At 40.1% G+C, this 20,015-nt stretch overlaps 1 long non-coding RNA gene across 1 annotated transcript in view; it reads left to right on the top strand.

Moving 5' to 3' along the window:
- LOC143684220 (uncharacterized) overlaps positions 1-18,213 on the top strand; it is a 56,267-nt gene extending 38,054 nt beyond the window's left edge. Inside the window, exons 2-3 of the long non-coding RNA XR_013175925.1 lie at positions 13,447-13,592; positions 18,066-18,213. This is a non-coding gene — a long non-coding RNA (uncharacterized LOC143684220). The remainder of the gene's footprint in view (positions 1-13,446; positions 13,593-18,065) is intronic.
- The last annotated feature ends 1,802 nt before the right edge of the window (positions 18,214-20,015 follow it).

Genomic DNA, 20,015 nt, shown 5'->3' with positions numbered 1-20,015 from the left:
AACAGTTCTGTCTTCTGCATGTGGGGACAATTCCAATCCAGTCTCACTTTCCTATCTAGCCATGGCTCAACTTCCAGCACTGTATGAATGAGAGTAGCGAGAATGGGTGTCCATGCCTTGCTTTTTATTTTAGGCAAAAAGCATTCATCCTTTCATCGTTAAGTATAATATTAGCTGTAGGATTTTTTTTTCAGTTCTTTATCAAGTTGAAGAAGTTCCTTTCTATTCCTACTTTTCTTAGAGTTTTTTATCATCAATGACTTGTTAAATTTTATCAAATGCTTTTCCTGCATCAAATATTATGATATGATAATGTGCTTTTTCTTCTTTAAATTATATAGAGGAAAACACTGATTTATTTTTGAATATTGAACAAAACTAACATCCTTGAAATAAACTTCACTTGCTCATTGTGTACAGTTCTTTTTATAATTTATTTTTTATATTGCTGAATCCTGTTTGATAATATTTAGCTAAGGATTTTGGCATCTGTATTCATGCAGGACATTGGTTGTTGTTTCCTTTTTTGTACTATCATTGTCTGGCTTTTTAAATCAGAAATACTAGCTTTACAAAATGAATTGGGAAGTGTTCCCTCCTCTCCTATTTTCTGGAAAAGTTTTTATAGAATTGATGTTAATTCTTATTTAAACATTAGGTGGAATTCTCTAGTGAAATTCTTTGGGCCTGTAGATTTCTTTTTTGGTAGTTTATTAATTATGAGTTAAATTTCCTTAATAGTTATTAAGGATAATTGTATTTTTGAGTTCTAAAATTTCCATTTGGTTCTTCTTTATATCTTTTCTTTCTTTGCTGAAACTTCCTACGTTTTCATTTGTTTCAAGCGTGTTCATAATTGCGCATTAAAGCATTTTATGATGACTGCTTTAAAATATTTGTCAGCTAATTCTAACATCTTCATCAAATCCATTGTATTTGCATATAGTGATTACATTTTTATTCAGTTTGATATTGTTCTAGTTTGCTAGCTGCTGGGATGTAATATACCAGAACTGGAATGTCTTTTAAAAAGGGGAATTTACTAAGTTACAAGTTTACAGTTCTGTGGCCGTGAAAATGTCCTAATCAAAGCAAATCTATAAAATGTCCAAATTAAGGCACCAATAAGAGGTTATGTTCCCTCAGGAAAGGCTGATGAAGTCAGAGTTTCTCGCTGAACTGGAAAGGCACGTGGTGAACATGGCGATACCTGCTAGCTTTCTCTCCAGGCTTCTTGCTTCATGACTAGGGACATAATCCTTCTTCATCTCTAAAGGTCTCTGGCTACATGGGATCTCCTGGTTCTTGGGCTCTAAAAAGGGACTCTCTCCAAATGTTTCCTCTTTTAAAGGATTCCTGTAAATTAATTAAGACCCACCTGGAATGGGTAGAGTCGTATCCAAGGTTAATACCCACAATTGGGTGAGTCACATCTCTGTGGAGATAATCTAATCAAGTCTCAACCTATAATACTGAGTAGGGATTAAAAGAAGAGGCTGTCCCCACAAGACTGGATTAGGATTAGAACATTGTGCTTTTCAAGGGTGCATAAATCCTTTCAAACCGGCAGAGATATCTTCCTGGTTCTTGGTTATTTCACATGATTTTTTAATCGAAACCTGGATATTTTAGGTGTTATTTTTATGATTCTGACTCTTATTTAACCTTTTGTTATAGCTGGCTTTCTTTGACTTCACTATGGCAGAGAAAGGGAAGGTGCCACCTTATTACCACGATTTAGGGTAGAAATCCTATTACTTGGTAGTTCCCAATGCTTGCAAGAATGTCAGGGATTCCCCAAGTGGGGAAGTTTCGTATTTCCACATTTCCCCCAGTCCCTCAAGGGGGCTTCGCAAATACTTTTTTATTCTCTGTCCAAATTACTCTGGGATGTATCAGAGCATCACACTAACCTGCACAGACCAGCGAGATCTCATTCTTTACTCAAAGTTTTATGTAATTATGGTGTTCAAATAAACTGACCATACAAGCTAAATTAGATAGTGTTGTACTGAAAATTTAAATTTTGCAGCAAATAAACATCTCTTCCTTTGGTCTCACACAGAACTTGAAGTTTTAAAACACAGTCAATATCATCCTTTACCCTTTAGTCTGATTTACTTTAGTCCCAACCAGATCTTCTTCATTCATTTCTCTTACTGAAGTCTAATCTCTTCTTCAGCTTTTCTAACAGTTGCTGTATGGGGTGGGTAGTGCTGACTTTCATAGCTGCAGAACTCCAGCTCTAGGTCTCAGCTATCATAGATACTCGAAGTTCCAGGGGATAACCAGGTTATGGACAAAAAGCTTAGCATCTCAGACTTTGGAAGTAACCATTATAACTCAGGAATAGATGTGACTGCTATGAAAGCTTGCAATCTAGTATCCTTTACAACAAGCTTATTCCTGATTACCTGTGCTCTTGAATTCAATTCTCAGGGCTTGCATATTATAGTTAATCCATATAAGTGAGGTGTTAAAATATTTGTCTTTTCGTTTATGGCTTTCACTCAACATGAACTCAAGTTTCATTCACCTAGTTGCATGCCTCACAACTTCATTCATCCTTGTAGCCATTCAATTTTCCATTGTATGTATACACCACAGCTCACCCTTCCGTTCTTCAGTCAGTGTACCCTTAGGCCACCTCCATCCATTGCACATTGTGAATAATGCCACCCTAAACACCAGTGTGCAAATGTTCATTCATGTCCCAACTTTCAGTTCTTCCATGTCTATGTCTAAAATTGGGTTGTGGGACCATATAGCAATCCTACATTTAGCCTCCTGTGGACCCACCACACTGCAGTCTGGATAGGCTGCACCATTATACTTCCTGACTGACAGTGGGTAGGGAAGAGTACATCCCTCTCTTCACATACTCTCCAGCACTTGTATCTTTCTGTTTTTTATTTGTTTATGTATGTATGTATTTATTTATTTATTGCATGCACAGGCACCGGGAATTGAACCCAGGACTCCAGCATGCAGCTTTCTGTTTATTTTTAAAGCAGTTTTATTCACTCACCATACCATCCATCCTAAAATAAACAATCAATGGTTTTCGGTATAATCACAGTTATGCATTAACCACCACAATCTATGTGAGGAAATTTGTATTTTTTCCACAAAGAAAAAAGGGAGTGGAAGAGAAAAAAATGAAGAATAAAAAATAAAATATAAAGAACATAATAAAAAGTAAAATAAAATAAAAATGAGAAACAACACCACCCACACCAAGAATCCCACATTCCTCCCTTATATCCCCCTTTTATTGACATCTTGCTTTGGTATATTGCCTTTGTTACATTTACTGGGAACATACTATAATGGTACTGTTAAGTATGGACTTTTGGTTTGCTTTGATTGTATTTTTTTTTCCACATACCATCTGTGCTAGTTTGCAAATGTTATGTACCACAGAAAAGCCACGTTCTCTTAATCCTTATTCAATATTGAATTGAAATTGATTGAAATCCTTCATTAGATTGCTTTCATGGAGATATGATCCACACAGTTATGGATATGACCTTTTGATTCGATGGAGATGTGACTCCACCCATTCAAGGTGGTTGTTGATTATTTTACATAACTCTAAGCTTTGATAAGTTATCCAGTCCCAGTCTTTATCTTCTATCTTTCTTCTGGTGTCACACATGCCCCTAGCTTTCCTCTTTCAACCGTTCTCACACTCCTCTTTGGTCAATGTACTTATAATATTGTGCTATCATCAGATAATATTGTGCTATCCATTTCTAGATATATACAATCAATGCTGTTGAATATTCTGTCCTCCTTCAGCATCAAATGCCTCATCTCTACCCTCTTTCTAGCTCCCGAAAACTTGTGTTCTCAAATTTAACTTTCCAAGTTCACCCATTAACGCTAGTTCATATTAGTGAACTAATATGTCCTTTTGTTTCTGCCTTATTTTACTCAATATAGTATCGTCAAGGTTCGTCCATGTTGTGGCATGCTTCATGAGTGTATTCTGTCTTACTGCTGCATAAGATTCCATTGTATGTTTGTACCACAGTTTGTTTATCCACTCATCCCTTGATGGACATTTGGGATGTCTCCATCTCTTGGCGATCATGAATAATGCTGCTATAAGCATTGGTGTGCAAATGTCTGCTCATGTGCATCCCTTCAGTTCCCCCAAATATATACCTGGTAATGGGATTACTGGGCCATGTGGCAATTCTTCCTGAGGAACTGCCAAAATTCCCTCCAGAGTGGTTGCACCATTCTGTAGTCCCACCGACAGTGAATAAATGTGCCTCTTTCTCCATATTCTCTCCAGCACTTGTAACTTTTTGTTTTTTCTGATAATGGCCATTCTAGTAGGTGTGAGATGACATTTTTCCAAACTGTAAATACATATGGCTAAAAGGCTCATGAAAAGATGCACATTCACTGGCTATTAGGGAAATGCAAATCAAAATGACAATGAGATATAATCTCATACCTACTGGAAATTTTGTATAGAGTGTGAGATTTGAATCCTCTTGCATTCTTTTGTATATGGATATCCAGTTCTCCAAGAACCATTTATTGAAGAGGCTGCTCTGTCCCAGGTGGGTTATCTTGACTGCCTTATCAAAGATCAATTGTCCATAGATGACAGGGTCTATTTCTGAACACACTATTCTATTACATTGGTCAGCATATCTATCTTTATGCCAGTACCATGCTGGTTTGACCACTGTAGCTTCATAATATGCTTCAAAGTCATGTAGAATGAGAACTCCCACTTCATTTTTCTTTCTCAAGTTATTTTTAGCTATTTGGGACACAATTCCATTCCAAATAAATTTGGTTACTGGTTTTCTTATTTCTGCAAAGTAAGTTTTTGGGATTTTAATTGGTATTGCATTGAATCTATAAATCAATTTCAGAAAAATTGACATCTTAACTATTTAGTTTTCCAATCCATTAACACATTATATTCTTCCATTTATTTAGGTCTTCTTTCATTTCTTTAGCAATTTCTTGTCGTTTTCTGTGTATAGGTCTTTTGTGGCTTTGGTTAAAGTTATGCCTAAATATTTTATTATTTTTGTTGCTATTGTAAATGGAATTTTTTTTTCTCAAATTCCTGCTCAGACTGCTTATTACTAGTGTATAGAAACACTACTGCTTTTTGGGTGTTGATATTGTACCCTGCCACTTTCCTGTATTCATTTATTAGCTCTAGTAACTTTGCTGTATATTTTTGGGGATTTTTGACATATAGTATCATGTCATCTGCACACAGTGAGAGTTTTACTACTTCTTTTCCAATTTGGATGCCTTTTATTTCTTTTTCTTGTCTTACTGCTCTGGCTAGAACTTCTAGTACAGTGTTGAATGGTGACAGTGGGCATCCTTGTCTTGTTCCTGAGCTTTTAGTCTTCTCCCATTTTTGCATTCATTTATTTACTTCTCTCTCTTGCTCTCTCTCTCTCTTGCTCTCTCTCTCTCTTTCTCTCTCTCTGTCTTTTGCCAGCATAGCTAAGGGTCCATCAATTTTAATAGTTTTCTCAAAGAACCAACTTCTGGTTTTGTTGATTATTTTCATGTTCTCAATTTCATTTATTTCTGCTCTAATTTTCATTATTTCTTTCCTTCTGCTTGCTTTGGGGTTAATTTTATTTTCTCTCTCTAGTTCCTCCAGATGAACAATTTCTCAATTTTGCTCTTTTTTCTTTTGTTATAAAAGCATTTAGGGTAATAAATTTCCTTCTCAGCGCCACTTTTGCTGCATCCCATAAGTTTGATATGCTGTGTTTTCATTTTCATTTGCCTTGACATACTTACTAATTTCTCTTGTAATTTCTTCCTTGACCCACTGAGTTGTTTAAGAGTGTGTTGCTTAGACTCCATATATTTGTGAATTTTCTGGCCTACTATCTGCTATTGATTTCCAACTTTATTCCATTGTGATCTGAGAAAGTATCTTGTATAATTTCTATCTTTTTAAATTTATGGAATTGCTTTTTCACCCAGTATGTGGTCTATCCTAGAAAATGATCCATGAACATGTCAGAAAAATGTTTATCCTGCTGTTATGGGTGTAGTGCTCTATAAATGTCTATTAATTCTAATTCATTTATTGTACAATATGACATCTATGTTTCTTATTGATCTTCTGTTTAGATGGTCTATCCATTGATGTGAGTAGCATATCGAAGACTCCAACTATTATTGTGGAGATGTCTATTTCTCCCTTCAGTGTTGTCAGTGTGTTCCTCATGTGTTTTTGGGCACTCTGGCTCAATGTCTAAATATTTATAATTGTTAAGACTTCTTGAGGAATTGTCCTTTTTATTAATATATAGTGTCCTTCTTTGTCTCTTTTGTTTTACGTTTGCAGTCTAATTTGTCTGACATTAGTATCGCTAACCCTGTTCTTTTCTGATTGTTGCTTGCATGAAATATCTTTTTCCAGCCTTCCACTTTCAACCTATTTTTGTCCTTGGGTCTAAAGTGAGTCTCTTATAGACAGCATATAGATAGGTCCTGTATTTAATCCATTCTACCAGTTTTGTCTTTTGATTAGAGAGTTTAACCCATTAACATTTAATAATATTACTGTAAAGGCAGTACTTTCTTCTATCATTTTGTCTTTTGGATTTTATATGTCGTATTTTATTGTTTTGCTCTTTCTTTTGTACCTTCCTGATACTCTTCATTTCTACACTCTTCTCCAAATCTTTCTCTCCTGTCTTTTCCTATCTGCCTGTAGTGTTCCCTTTAGAATTTCTTGTAGAGCAGGTCTCTTATTCATAAACTCTCTCAGTATCTATTTGTCTGAAAACATTTAAACTCCCCCTCATTTTTGGAGAACAGCTGTGCTGTAAATAGAACTCTTTGTTGGCAGTTTTTCTGTTTCACTATCTTATATATATTATACCAGGGCCTTCTCACCTCCATGGTTTCAGCTGAGAAATCAAATCCACATATAGTCTTATTGAGATTTCCTTTATTTTACTCTTGCTGCTTTTAGAATTATCTTTTTGTCTTTGACATTTGACAATCTTATTAGTAAGTGTCTTGGATCTATTCTATTTGGGGTATGCTGTACTTCTTGGATCTGTAATTTATGTCATTCATATGCGATGGGAAATTTTCAGTATTATTCCTTCTGCTCCCTTTCCCTTCTCTTCTCCTTCTGGGGCACCCATAACATGTATATTCATAAGCTTCATGTTGTCATTCAATTCCCTGAAACCCTGATCATATTTTTTCATTCTTTTCCCTACCTGTTCTTTTATGTGTAGGATTTCAGATGTCCTGCTCTCTAGTTCACTAATCCTTTCTTCTGTCTTCTTCAAATTTGCTGTGTTGTAGATCTCCATTGTGTTTTTCATTTGTTCTATTGTGCCTTAAATTTCCTTAGGTTCTGCTATGTTCTTCAAACTTTTGAGTTCTTCTTTGTTTGTCCAATGTCTTCTTTATACCGTTCATCTCTTTTGCCATATCTTCTCTGAACTCCTTAATTTGATTTTTGAGGTAATTTTGCATATCTTTTTGAACATCCTTAATTAGTTGTTTCAACTCCTGTATCTTATTTGCAGTGTTAGTTTGTTCCTTTTTTTTTTTTTTTAATTATTTTTTTACATGGGCAGGCACCGGGAATCGAACCTGGGTCCTTGGGCTTGGCAGGCAAGCATTCTTACCTACTGAGCCACCGTGGCCCTAGTTTGTTCCTTTGACTGGATCATATCTTTGTTCTTTTTAGTATGACAATTTTTTGCTGGTGTCTAGGCATCTGATTTCCTTTGAGTTGTTAATTCTGGAGGTTGTTTCCACTGTTTTACCTAGAGGTTTCTTTTTGATTGGCTTTGTTTTCTATCTGTTTTTTGACATTCAGTTCAACTTATTCTAGACCTCTAGCATAGCTTCTGTTTAACTTATCAGAATATTTCAGCTCTTGTTTTTCTAGTCTTGTTCTGCCTATATGGAACATTTTTGAGGAGGGTCTCCCAAGATATAATTTACGCCAATCAGATTTTCCCAGACCAAATATGCCCAGGTTTCAGTAAGAGGGTGTAATCAATATCAGGTTTCCCTGAGGGAAACTGCTGACAACCCAGCAGGTTGTCAGACTTTCCTGTGAAGCCTCTAGACTGTGCTTCTCCTGTCCTGCCCAGCAGGTGGTGCTTGTCCGACTGCAGCTCCCCACTGTCACAAACAATGCAGTGCCTTTAATTCTCCGCATACTGTTCCTGCCAGTGGCATAGTTGAAACAAAGGCTGAGGTAGAAGGCAAGCTTAAACTTTTTCTGTTTCTCAGTCCCTGCAGCTTGAATTCTCTGAAGGAGGTCCAGTGCTTGAGTTGGGTCCCACCCCATCCCCTTTTTGGGGGGGAAATTGTGCCCTTTAGGGGTTTATCTTTGACTCATTGCTTTGTTTCTCAGCCCTATCTTAAGTCAACCCTTGCCTGGGTGCCACTGACAATTGAAACTGCTGAGATTTTCTCTAATGAACTTCTTAGAGTAGTTTAAAAAAAAAGAGGAAAAAACAAACAAAAAAAGAAATCCCTTTTCAGAGCCAGTCCCTAGTCCCCAAGGTTCAGTAGTCAAGAGCCAGAGTTGGTACCCAGCTCTGTGTGCCCCCTTCTTGGATAAGGAAGTACTCTGAGCTTGACTGGCTCCTAAATCCTCCATCTTTATTCTTGTTTATTCAATTTCATTTTAGTTTTTTCCATCAGCCTTGCCTCCCCTCTGCCAGGATTAAAACTGCAATTGAAGTTTGGCTGAGCTACCTTCCCTTGCTCCCATATCTTTTAGCGAATTATCTCCTTCACCTGACTGGTTACTTTGTCTCTACATACATTAATTCTGCCCTTGCCTGGGGCAGTGCTGAAAGCAGAGAATGTCCACAGTTCTACCTAATGGGCTGTTGAGCAGTAAGAAAAAAAGATGGAGAGAAAAATATCTTTTTCAGAGCCAGCCCCCAGCCCCCTGGGTTTGCCAATCAAGAGCTGGAGTAGGTGCCCAGCTTTATGTGCCCATTTTCTTGTCCAACCCCAGAAAGGCTCTTTTTTTTGTTCCATCAGCCCATCTTCCTCTATGCCAGGGTGAAACCTCCCATTTCCATTCGTGCTAGCTCCAGCATGAAGGTAACCAGGATAAACTGGATTTATCTTTGTTCTGAGCTTGTATTCAGGAGCCTGAATTTGTTAATTCCACAATGGGAGCTTGGTTGAGCTACCTTCCTTATTCCTAGTAGAGAGAACTTATTTTTCCCTTGGGGAACCAACTCCAAGATAGTCTGTCATGTTGGAGATCTGGTCTGGGTGCAAGCTGGGGTCAGGACCACCTGACCCCAGCTTGACCTACCTAATTGTGGTGGGACCTTTTGATTAGGTGGTTTCCTGGTTTCCATGGAGATGTGTCTCTACCCACTCAAGTATGGATAGTCTGTCATGTTGGTGGGGAACGGCATCAGCCTGCATGACTTGGGAGACTTACAGTTCTCCATAGGATCGCAGCCATTCCACCCATTCTGTACTGGTGTATGACGTGTGTCTGGTCACTGAAGTCCCCCAAACAGTTTGTTCCTGGCAGTTCCTGACTATTTACTCGCTGCCCTAGAGGACTAACTGAATTCCATACCTCACTACACTGCCATCTTGCCCTGCCCATTTCTAGGGATTTTAGTACTACTTAGCATCTTCCCAGAAGTACAAGTCAGACTTTTTTTTTGGTATGCTGTGTGGCAGGGCCATATTTCATTCTTTTTTCATGTGAGTATCCCGTGATTGCTGCACCATTTGTTGAATTTTTTTTGTCTGTTTGGCTTGTTTGTTTGTTTGGGGGAAGTACATGGACCAGGAATCAAACCCAGGTCTCTCACATGGCAGGCGAGAATGCTACCACTGAACTACCTTTACCCAAGTCAGCCTATTAAAAAAAAATATTATTTGTTTACTTTTTTTTGAGCTGTGAGTGTTCTTCATATGTTCTGGACAAAAATGTTTTATCAGGTAATATTTTTCTTTGCAATTATTTTCTTGCAGCCTGTGGTTTGTCATTTCATTTTCTTACAAGTACCTCTCAACAAGCAAAAATTTGAATTTTGATGAAGTCCAATTTATTGTTTTTTTTCTTTTATTCTTCATAATTTTTGTGTTCTAGCTAAAACATCTTTGCCTAAATGAATGAGGGCATTTTTTGTTGGAATGTCCATGGCCCTTGGAGTTAATGGTGGATATCTGGGTCTCTTGGCAGTTTTCTTTCCTACCCCTGAAAGCACCAGTAAAGGTCACCGAATTGAGATGTGTGAGTCCAGCTGTTAAACTAGTACAGATCATGTCATTTTATTGGCCCAAAGTGTGCAGTAGTGGGTGGAGCCTGATTTCCAATCTTCCATCAGCCCAGTTACTAGCAATCCATGGAATATAGAACAGGACATAGGAAGTTTATTCCATAAAGTTTAACCAGACCACACTCATAAATGTCTCCAATGGCCTTTCATTTCTTTTGCCCAAGATGAACAGGCCATTTTCTGAAGAAGGCACTGAGGTTTGTGACTATCTCTTTATCATGTAGCTTGACCCTTTAGGACTGAAACATTCCCTATAGTAAAGGAAGATTGATTCTTCCCCTGCCCATTCTCTTTCTTCCAAGCTTTGGTTGAACCCCTTTGGCCACCACCATTTCAAAGTCTTTCCATGTGACAGCAGGATCACCTGACCCCAGCTTGCACCCAGACCAGATCTCCTATGTCATTCACAGCTGGAGGACCCCTCTAGCAGATGCTGCCAGTGCCTCTGAGCACTGTGAAGGATCTGAGTCTCCTGGCCTGACGACTTTTCTGGATGCTGGAGGGTGGTTGTTTTAGTCTGTAAAGCTGCCGGAATGCAGTATACTAGCAATAGAATGGCTTTTATAAAGGGATTTATGAAGTTGTAAATTTACAGTTCTAAGGCCAGAAAAATGTCCCAACTAAGGCATCCAAAGAAAGATACCCTGACTCTGAAGAAAGGCCAATGTTTATCACATGGAAAATCACATGGCTGGTGTCTGCTGGTCCTTGTTCCCAGTTCTGTTGTTTCGAGGTTTTAATTCCAGTGGCTTCCTCTCTAAGCATCTGTGGGCCTTCACGTAGCTTCTCTGGGGCAAAAATCTTTGTTCTGGTTTGCTTAGCATCTCATAGAAAGGCATGTGGTGACATCTGCTGGGCTCTGCATCTCCAAACGTCTGTGTCTAGGCCTCTGCTCTCTATGTTGGCACCCCAAGTATACCCAAATGTCTGCATCTAGCTTCCTGTAAAAGCTGTGTTGGCTCTTTTATGGACTCCAGTAAACTAATCAAGACCCATCTTGAATGGGAGGAGTCACATCTCCACCTAATCAAAGGATTATACCTACAATTGGGCACACCACACCTCCAGGGAAATAATCTATTGAAAAGATCACATCCACAATTGGGTGTCACATCTCCATGGAAACAACCTAATCAAAAGATCCCACCTTACAATATTGAATCAGGCTTAAAAAACATGGCTTCCCCCACAAGTATGGATTAGGTTTGAAAGAACATGACTTTTCTGAGTTACATAGCAATTCAAACCAGCACAGTGGTCAACTCATGTACAGGGCAGTGTGCGAGTTTGAAACTGTTGTATACCTCCCAAAAGCTATGTTCTTTAACCCTGATTAAGTATTGCTGGGTGGAATCTTTTGATTAAGTTTTTTCCGTACAGATTTGACCTACCTAATTGTGGTGGGACCTTTTGATTAGGTGGTTTCCTGGTTTCCATGGAGATGTGTCTCTACCCACTCAAGGTGGGGTTGCTTACTGGAGTCCTTTAAGAGGGAACCATTTTGGAAAGAGCAGACAGAGCCCACACAGCCAGAGAACTTTGGAGATGCAGAAGGAAAACACCTCCAGGGAAGCCTTATGAAATGAGAGGCCTGGGAGGAAGCTAGCAGATGTCGCATGTGCCTTTCCAGCTGACAGAGGTGTTCCAGATCCATAAACCTTCCTTAACAAGGTGTCTTTCTCTGGATGTCCTAGTTTGGCCATATTTTATAGCCTTAGAACCGTAAACTAGCAACTTAATAAGTTCCCTTTTTAAAAGCCATTCCATTTCTGGTATATTGCATTCTGACAGCTTTAGCAAAATAAAACAGGTAGACAGGGAATGTTTGTGGAGTGACCCTAAGCCAATGAGGACAGGAATTGGTGTATAAATATTACTGCTTTCTCCCCCTCAGCTGTATTCTGTATAGACTTTCAGGCTCTAATAAGATTAACGGTTGTAACTTGTTAATTTAAGTTCCTTTAATTAAATTTTCTCTCTTCCCTGCCTCACTTTCCAAGTTCCTCACCATGTGTGTTAGTTTGCAAGTTGCCAGAATGCAAGATACCAGAAACAGAGTTACTTTTAAAAAGGGAAATTTAATAACTTGCAAGTTTATAGTTCTAAGGCTGTGAAAATGTCCAAATTAAGACACCAACAAGAGGTTACCTTCACTCAAGAAAGGCAGATGAAGTTCAGGTTTTCTCTCTCAGCTGGAAGGGTACATGGAGACGTCTGCTAGCTTTCTTTCCCAGCTTCTTGTTTCATGATGCTCCCCCAGGGGTGTTTTCCTTCTTCATCTCCAAAGGTCTCTGGCTATGTGGACTCTGTTTGTTCTGGTTGCTCTAAAGCTTTTTCCAAAGTGATTCCCTCTTAAAGGTCTCCAGTAAGCAACCCAACCTTGAATGGGTGGGGACATACCTCCAAGGAAACCATCTAATCAAAGAGTGTGTCATATCTCCATGGAAGCAAGCAAAAAGATACCACCCAGATATATTGAATGAGAATTAAAGGACATGGCTTTTCTGGGATACACAACAGATTCAAACCGGCACGCCATGCTTCCAAAAATTACCTCTCAAATAAATGATGTACACCACATCTTGGGACCTATTTTTTGTTTATTTTTCCTTTGATGGTGGTGGTGGCAGAAGTAGGAGATATGGGGTGATGAGGCCAAACAAAGACAACTCTCTATATCCTTTTACCTAACTGAAACATTCCCAGTAAAGAAGATTGATTCTGCCCTGCCCATTCTTTCTTCCAAACTTTGGGTGAACCCTTTTGGCCACCATTTCAAAGTCTTGCCAGGTGAAAACCATCTCACCTGATCCAAACCCAGGTATAGCATATGGGATCAGGCCAAGAAACATAACATCTATGTAGCAGGTGCATACATACAGACTTCTAACTTATACTATCATGACTACTTTCCATTCAAGTCATGTGATCTGTGATTGTAATCTGCTTCACTCTGAAAGTGACTGTTTTCTAGGTCCAACTGAACAAAACTAAAGTTACATGTATTTCAGATTCTCAGTTAAAGTGAGTAGATGCATTGGCAACATGATTTCTTGAAACTTCCCCTCAAATTTTAGCAATTTGAATCCCAAGAAATTCACTTCTAACCTGTTTCGTTCTGTGACTTTTTCAGAAGGTGACCTTGCCCTCCCTCCTTGAGCCCTGGATTACATAAGACTTTAATCAAAACTCATCAAAATCCTGACCTGACCACAGAGAGATAATCAGGCTCCAGTAGTGGGAAAATGAGAGCGACACAAGAAGCCGCATGAAATACGAGTAAGTGCTTCTCTGAGATCTGCTTGGATTGTTGCTATTCAGTGCTCCAGGAAGTGAAATTCTTCTTGATTAAAGGGGAAAAAATAACCATTTTTACCACTGCTTGTTCAACACAGGTTATTTTGACAAGGACGTATTTGAGTAATTCTGGGTTATGGAGTGAAAATGACAAGTTTTATTTATTAGCCTCAATTGGTGGTAAGATATAACACAGTGGAGTCAACTCAGCGTTCATGCAGGGCAATTACAGGCAGAGACTGTGCATTTCCAGCGTGTTCTCAGGGTTCCAGTCATATCATGAAACCTACAGAAGTGATAGATGTGGATTAAAGAAAGAGGTACAGGAGGTGTCTATCTCTGTCTCCAAACTCAGATGCATAATAAATATACTTGCTTCATTTTGCCATGACTCAAATTAGTATTTCAAACCTGTTTCTGCCAGAGTGACAGAAACTGGGATAAAGCACGTCTTTTTTTTGAGGGGGAATTTCTGTGAAGAGGTAAGCAGGAAAAAAGAGTTCGGAAAGGTAGATATTGAGAGGAGCCAAGAGGGTTGTGTACGGGGCCCAGCCACTCCAGCCAGTAATGGGGAAAGAAGAGTGAGGACAGCTGCTCCTGGCCCATCCCACAGGGTGGAGGAGCCAGCGTGGGGTCTGTGGACAGCTCCATTCAGTGGGGGCAGTTCCAGCCAGGGCCCTTCGCTCTGAGCACTGGCACGGGCCATCACTGGGTCCTAAGCCATTCAGGGATGGGCCCTCTGTGGCTTGGCTTCTCATACCCTTCTCTTCTAGAAGGCCCCATTTGCCAGGAGTGTTCCAGAGAATCTGCCAGAGGAGCTGAAATATAGTTTCAGGGTTTTACGATTTATCCACACTCCAACAACACTGTAGCCTGAGGTGGCTTAAAGAATTTCCTCTCAAGATCTTTTACAGAATCACAGAATGTACAAGTTAGAAAGCGGTTCTCTCTCTTTCTTTGGTGTGGTTATAGAGACCTTTATCAGTTTAACTCTTGCCCAGAATTCCAGTCTGTAAAAAGCGATGGAGGCAGAGCTTCTCCGTGTGAAGCAGGGAACCTCAACAAGCTGGAAGTTAGGATACCAAGGAGACCCTGGGGTTCTGGTTTTGGTCCAGCCGCCAACAAGCCCCCCGCTGGTGGGCACCTTGTGAAATGCTTTCCCCTCTGGTCGTCTTACTTTAGCTTCTCGCCAGTCCAGTGAGAGGTAGGGCAGCATCTCTACGCCTGTTCTGTGCAGGGGAATCGAGGTTTGCAGGGATTGAGCCCTGCTCTGAGCCTGATGATGAGTTTGTGGGGAGTGGAAGAGATTTTAATTCAAGCCCAGGTTCCCTCCAGACTTCAGTCCTGGGATTTATTACTCTGTGATGTGGATTATTTCTTCTAACTGAAGAAGTGAGAATAGATGTATCCTCTGATTCTACCCCCTCTGGCCTGCTGTGGGGATCGCTCTGAAAGGACCACGAAGCCCCAAAATAGCTGCATCAGATGGGAAGGCCAGACACTAGCACAGCTCAAAAAGTGAGCTGTCTCATCTGAAAACATTCCTATAGGGAAATCAATATAGAAAAGAGAGTTCAGGCTCAGCAGCAGCAAGGGAGGGAGATTTGTCCATCCAGCCTGAAATCCAAAAATAAAAATCCATTTACCAAGTGTTCATATTAAAATAATAAATCAAATGAGATCTTGGGGTGCACCCGGGCTTGTTGGTAGCGTCGAGGTCTGCCTCGGCCTCGCACTTCGGATGCCTGAGATCATCTTCCATCTCTCCCGTCAGAGGGGGCTGTGTCTAAAGGAAAGCAGGAGGATGTTTAGACAGGATCTCTGGGTTCTGTAAGGAGATGAGGGCAGGGCAGTGTACTGCTCCCACCAGCAGCGTCAGCACCACTTGGGAAGCTGTAGGAAGTGCCAATTCTCAGGACCCACCCAGACTTCCTGAATCAGAAACTCCTGGGGTGGGGCCCAGCTTCTGTATTCAACCAGGCCACCGGGGGATGCTCATGCACACTCATGGGGGCCGTGGGCTTCAGGGATGAGCTTTCCTGTGGGATCTGCCCCCACAATCATCCCGAGGAGGAAGACAAGGGTGTGGCTCCGGTGGCTGTGCTCTGGAAGGAACCCAAACCCCACGTCCTTGCCAGTCCTCTGCCTTCCAGGTGTTGCTTATAAGTGTGTGTGTATGTTTTTTCTTTAATTTTTAATTAATTTTTAAATTTAAAAAAATGACAAGAAAGAAACACATTCTTAACATATGATCATTCCATTCTACATATATAATCAGTAATTCACAGTATCATCACATAGTTGCATATTCATCACCATGATCATTTCTTAGAACATTTGCATCAACTCAGAAAAAGAAATAAAAAGATAACAGAAAAAAATTTGTACATACTACACCCCTTACCCCTCCCTTTCATTGATCACTAGCATTTCAATCTAAGTTTATTTTAACATTTGTTCCCCTTATTATTTATTTTTATTCCCTATGTTTTACTCCTCTGTTGACAAAGTAGATAAAAGGAGCATCAGACACAAAGTTTTCACAGTCACACAGTCACATTGTGAAAGCTATATCATTATACAATCATCTTCAAGAAAAACGGCTACTGGAACACAGCTCTAGATTTTCAGGCGGTTTCCTCTAGCCTCTCCATTACTTCTTTTTTTTAATTTTTTAAATTAATTTTTATATTTTAAAAATATATATGACAAGAAAGAAACACGAACATTCTTAACATATGATCATTCCTTTCTACGTATATAATCAGTAATTCACAATATCATCACATAGTTGCATATTCATCATCATGATAATTTCTTAGAACATTTGCATCAATTCAGAAAAAGAAATAAAAAAACGACAGAAAAAGAAAGGAAATGAAAACAGAAAAAAAAGAGAATTATACATTTTTGGTTTTGTTTTGTTTTTGGCAGTTCCTATATTCGAAGAAAGGAAAGAAGTCAGAATGTATTGAGCATTCATGAATGTGCCAGGCACTTGGGTTAGGCCCTTTTTGATGAGTTAGTTATTTATTTGAACTTCATAAAAACTGAGAGAGAAGAAAAATACATCTCCTATTTCATACAGAGGGATATCTGAATTCTGTTAGAGAAACCCTTGAAGACCTAAAGACGTTTTGACAGAAGGGATTTCTATTGATGGAATTTCATGGGAAAGATTGTTTTTATAAGAAGGAAGACCAGGCTGCCACAACCCTAAAAGGACAGCACTGCTGAAGGGTCATCTGTCAGTAGTCGGCAAAATGGAAGTATGTGCCTGTTGTAGGGCTCAGCAATTCCACTCTAGGTTATAGTTCTCAAAGGAACACTCCTACTGGTCCATAAGGAAAAGGTAGGGTGCTCCTGCAGTCTTGTTTGGTGGTGGTGGTGGGAATCAGACACAATCTTGGGGCCCTCGCCAATGCTCACCGCTATGGAAGCAAGACCTGGCAGTACCCGCAGCCACACAGAGGGGTCTTACAAACATATCTGCCTGAAAAAAGGGAGGAACTGGATAGGATCTAAAAGCACAATAATAGCATACATTTCACATGAGCCTGTGTAACCAAAGAAATGGACATTAAAACGCTTGGATGCTTGCCTATGAAATAGAGATAGGAATATGAGAGCGGGGTATTGGTGGCAAAGATAATTGCACCCAACAATGTTAAACAGGCAAAGATGACTTTATTCTAGGCCATTGCAATAGGGGGAGAGACCAGAACTAAGTCCGAACACAACACTATTGAAACAAAGGACGGCTAGGGGCTGGGGTGGGCTAGTGGAAAATTATTGGAGAATGTTAGAGGGGTTGAACAACGGGGTGGAGGAGTGATTTATGAGCTTGTAATTTAGGACCATTTGGCTCAGAATGCTTTCCTTTACTGTGATTTGGCCTCATGGATCCTGTAAGGACTGGTGTAGAGGGAAAGGGGGAAGGAGATGAGGACTTCCTGGTTAGGTATCTGGATAGTGTGAGAGATGGGGAAAGAGAGAGGTCAGGGCTTAGAGTCAGGAGGATGCACCTATAAAATTTCCTCAAGCTAAGGGAAACCTTAAGACTGTCTTGGCCATGAAACAAAAGGGGATTAATAAAACAGGAGGGTGGGCTTGCATTGATAATAAAGAGTGTGTGCCTTGAATTGATACATATTAACCAAGTCCTCTGCAGCTGAGGTAAGAAAATAGAAGGAAAGAAGGAAGAGAGGGAGGGAGGTAACAGAGATAAAAAGAATGGAAACCATGAAGCAAATGACAGCCCTTGGCAGTCTCCCAGTGTGCATTCCAAGACTGGACCATCCTAGGAGGTTGTTGCATCTGGTACTCATGCTCATGTGAGCAGCATGTGGTTTTGGTGCATACCACCATTTGGAGCAATGGCTCCTGAATACCTCATAGCTGAGGGTCTGTTTTAATGGCAAATAATTTAGTGCCTTTTTCTCTCTTCTGTCTCAGGGAAGAGTCTTTGGGATTTGGGATCTTTGGACAAGAGAAGAACTCTCCTCTCTCTTTTGCAGCATCTGTACCTTGGGTCACATTATTCACAGGCACCAGAAGGTACCTTAGAAGTGGCTCATGCAACCCTTCATTTTATGAGAGGTCTTGGGGTGCCAAGAGGAGAAATAAGGTGAGTGAGAGCTGAACCTAGAACATGACATCTTGACTCCTAGTCTAAGACTATTTCTGAACCTCCATTTCTTAATGGGGTCATTGGGGGGGGGGATAGAGAAAAAAGGTCCCAGGGCCCCTCCACCTGAGATTTGGCTTTTGATAGATCTGGGGGAGGGCTCAGGAACCAATATCACCCCATTGATTGTGAAATAAAGATGGATTTGGAAACCTTACTCTTCCACTCTCAAATCAATCTGCCAAGGGGCAAAAAACAGAGAGAGTATAAGACTTTGGCCAGTCTTTTAAGAATGTTTCCTATCAAATAGCCCAAAGTATTTTTCTTGTGAGAGAAATCTACATGATGCCTATGCATATGTGCGCATGTTAGAAAGCACAAAAGCATGCATAGGAGAAATATGTATCATTTCCTGGATAGTGGTTACTTCTAGTGGTGGTGGTGGTGGTGGTGAGTGTGAGCATATGTGATGCCCAGAGGTGGTCTGCATGCTTAAATGTTTCTTAATTAAGAGTTTTGAAAAATACATTATAAAAACTTCCATCTGATAACCAGAAGGCTGCCTTGTACATTTGTATTCCATGTGGCTATTTGGTGTTTCCTTTTGATATGCCAGAGAAGTTCCAGCATGATACCTATCTGAAATGTGAATTATTAATGAGGAATTTTGACCTGGGAGAGTTCCAAACTGGGGTCATGTGGCTGAAGAGTGGGAGCAGGTGGGAATAAGGCCTGGAGCCTGGTTTTATGGCTTTATATCTCACGTTCAGTCTGGAGAAAGAGATTTAGAGCAAGGCATCACAGACAGGTTGCTTAATCTCTCTCAGTCCATTTCCTTAGCTATGAAGTAGGAATAATAAATCGTATTTTACCAGGTTGCAGCGAAAGGTAAGTAAACACAGAACACGGCACTTGCTAAGCATATCAACCACCCAGCCTTATGACACCCAATTTATATTTAAAGCTTATATGCAGCAGACTTCAGAGAGGAGCAAGAAAGTAATAATCACTTGCCGACTAAAAGATGATTTCTGCAGGTGTCAGAGCAGCCAACAATATCTCACTCCTTCAAAGCAATATACACATTCAGAATATCCAAAATAAAACAGCAAGCAGAGCCTTTCTGGCATGGGTATTGTGCCAGTTTGAGGCTACATGTCCTTTTTCCTGATGCAATCTTATGAGGGCAGCAATGTTTCTTTTAATCCTGATCCAATCTTGTGGGGCCAGCCCTATTGTTAAGGTGGGAAACTTTGATTAGATTGTTTCCATGGAGATGTGACACACCCAATTGTGGGTGTGGCCTTTTGATTAGGTGGAGATATAACTCCACCCGTTCAAGGTGGTTCTTGATTGGTTTCCTGGAGTCCTTTAAAAGAGGAAACATTTTGGAGAAATCGCAGGTGCAGATGCTTGGAAAACAGTTGCTTTGGACCTGAAAGAGACACAGATGTTTGGAGATGCATGGATGCCGACAGAGACAGTAGATGCCTAGACATGGGCATAGCTCAGCTGACATCACCATCTGCCTTCCCATGAGATGCTAAATGAGCCAGAATCCAGAGTTGTGTCCCAGAAGAACTAAGTGAAGGCCCACCAGATGCTTAGGGAGGAAACCACTGGCATCAGTGGCTGGAAGAAGCGGAACTGGGAGCAAGAACCAGCAGACACCAGCCACGTGCTTTCCCATGTGACAGACATTGGCCTTTCTTGAGTCAAAGTATCTTTTCCTGGATGCCTTGGTTTGGACATTTTTATGACCTTAGAACTATAAACTT

Source organism: Tamandua tetradactyla, chromosome 1 (genome assembly GCF_023851605.1).
Source record: "Tamandua tetradactyla isolate mTamTet1 chromosome 1, mTamTet1.pri, whole genome shotgun sequence".
Lineage (NCBI taxonomy): Eukaryota > Metazoa > Chordata > Mammalia > Pilosa > Myrmecophagidae > Tamandua > Tamandua tetradactyla.
This window is presented reverse-complemented; position numbering and strand designations above follow the sequence as displayed.